This window comes from Musa acuminata, unplaced genomic scaffold (genome assembly GCF_036884655.1).
Source record: "Musa acuminata AAA Group cultivar baxijiao unplaced genomic scaffold, Cavendish_Baxijiao_AAA HiC_scaffold_82, whole genome shotgun sequence".
Lineage (NCBI taxonomy): Eukaryota > Viridiplantae > Streptophyta > Magnoliopsida > Zingiberales > Musaceae > Musa > Musa acuminata.
Window position 1 is genome coordinate 245001 of NW_027020363.1, and position 2500 is coordinate 247500.

The following is a 2500-nucleotide window of genomic DNA, read 5'->3' on the forward strand; positions in this document are numbered from 1 at the left end:
CTCGCTCGCGCAACCTAAAATGGCCAGTTTTGGCCCGTTTTTGGGCTGTTTTGGCCTGTTTTTGGTCCGTTCTTGCGTGGCACGGCGACCGTCGTGAGCGGAGCAAAACGTCAGCCATCTCAGCACCCTGGAACCCCCCGGGTGGCACAGGGCTGGATGGGGCTTTCGTATAGCAGGGACGGTGCTGCCTCTCGCTTCGCTCGCTGTTCGCCGCTCACCGCTCGCTCGCTCAGCCAAAAATGGCCAGTTTTGGCCCGTTTTTGGGCTGTTTTGGCCTGTTTTTGGTCCGTTCTTGCATGGCGCGGTGACCGTCGTGAGCGGAGCAAAACGTCAGCCATCTCAGCACCCTGGAACCCCCCGGGTGGCACAGGGCTGGATGGGGCTTTCGTATAGCAGGGACGGTGCTGCCTCACGCTTCGCTCGCTGTTCGCCGCTCGCCGCTCGCTCGCGCAGCCAAAAATGACCAGTTTTGGCCCGTTTTTGGGCTGTTTTGGCCTGTTTATGGTCCGTTCTTGCGTGGTGCGGTGACCGTCGTGAGCGGAGCAAAACGTCAGCCATCTCAGCACCCTGGAACCCCCCGGGTGGCACAGGGCTGGATGGGGCTTTCGTATATAGCAGGGACGGTGCTGCCTCTCGCTTCGCTCGCTGTCCGCCGCTCGCCGCTCGCTCGCGCAGCCAAAAATGGCCAGTTTTGGCCCGTTTTTGGGCCGTTTTGGCCAGTTTTTGGCCTGTTCTTGCATTGCGCGGTGACCGTCGAGAGCGGAGCAAAACGTCAGCCATCTCAGCACCCTGGAACCCCCCGGGTGGCACAGGGCTGGATGGGGCTTTCGTATAGCAGGGACGGTGCTGCCTCTCGCTTCGCTCGCTGTCCGCCGCTCGCCGCTCGCTCGTGCAGCCAAAAATGGCCAGTTTTGGCCCGTTTTTGGGCCGTTTTGGCCAGTTTTTGGCCTGTTCTTGCATTGCGCGGTGACCGTCGAGAGCGGAGCAAAACGTCAGCCATCTCAGCACCCTGGAACCCCCCGGGTGGCACAGGGCTGGATGGGGCTTTCGTATAGCAGGGACGGTGCTGCCTCTCGCTTCGCTCGCTGTCCGCCGCTCGCCGCTCGCTCGTGCAGCCAAAAATGGCCAGTTTTGGCCCGTTTTTGGGCCGTTTTGGCCAGTTTTTGGCCTGTTCTTGCATTGCGCGGTGACCGTCGAGAGCGGAGCAAAACGTCAGCCATCTCAGCACCCTGGAACCCCCCGGGTGGCACAGGGCTGGATGGGGCTTTCGTATAGCAGGGACGGTGCTGCCTCTCGCTTCGCTCGCTGTCCGCCGCTCGCCGCTCGCTCGTGCAGCCAAAAATGGCCAGTTTTGGCCCGTTTTTGGGCCGTTTTGGCCAGTTTTTGGCCTGTTCTTGCATTGCGCGGTGACCGTCGAGAGCGGAGCAAAACGTCAGCCATCTCAGCACCCTGGAACCCCCCGGGTGGCACAGGGCTGGATGGGGCTTTCGTATAGCAGGGACGGTGCTGCCTCTCGCTTCGCTCGCTGTCCGCCGCTCGCCGCTCGCTCGTGCAGCCAAAAATGGCCAGTTTTGGCCCGTTTTTGGGCCGTTTTGGCCAGTTTTTGGCCTGTTCTTGCATTGCGCGGTGACCGTCGAGAGCGGAGCAAAACGTCAGCCATCTCAGCACCCTGGAACCCCCCGGGTGGCACAGGGCTGGATGGGGCTTTCGTATAGCAGGGACGGTGCTGCCTCTCGCTTCGCTCGCTGTCCGCCGCTCGCCGCTCGCTCGCGCAGCCAAAAATGGCCAGTTTTGGCCCGTTTTTGGGCCGTTTTGGCCAGTTTTTGGCCTGTTCTTGCATTGCGCGGTGACCGTCGAGAGCGGAGCAAAACGTCAGCCATCTCAGCACCCTGGAACCCCCCGGGTGGCACAGGGCTGGATGGGGCTTTCGTATAGCAGGGACGGTGCTGCCTCTCGCTTCGCTCGCTGTCCGCCGCTCGCCGCTCGCGCAGCCAAAAATGGCCAGTTTTGGCCCATTTTTGGGCCGTTTTGGCCAGTTTTTGGCCTGTTCTTGCATTGCGCGGTGACCGTCGAGAGCGGAGCAAAACGTCAGCCATCTCAGCACCCTGGAACCCCCCGGGTGGCACAGGGCTGGATGGGGCTTTCGTATAGCAGGGACGGTGCTGCCTCTCGCTTCGCTCGCTGTTCGCCGCTCGCCGCTCGCTCGCGCAGCCAAAAATGGCCAGTTTTGGCCCGTTTTTGGGCTGTTTTGGCCAGTTTTTGGCCTGTTCTTGCGTGGTGCGGTGACCGTCGTGAGCGGAGCAAAACGTCAGCCATCTCAGCACCCTGGAACCCCCCGGGTGGCACAGGGCTGGATGGGGCTTTCGTATAGCAGGGACGGTGCTGCCTCTCGCTTCGCTCGCTGTTCGCCGCTCGCCGCTCGCTCGCGCAGCCAAAAATGGCCAGTTTTGGCCCGTTTTTGGGCTGTTTTGGCCTGTTTTTGGGCTGTTCTTGTGTGGCG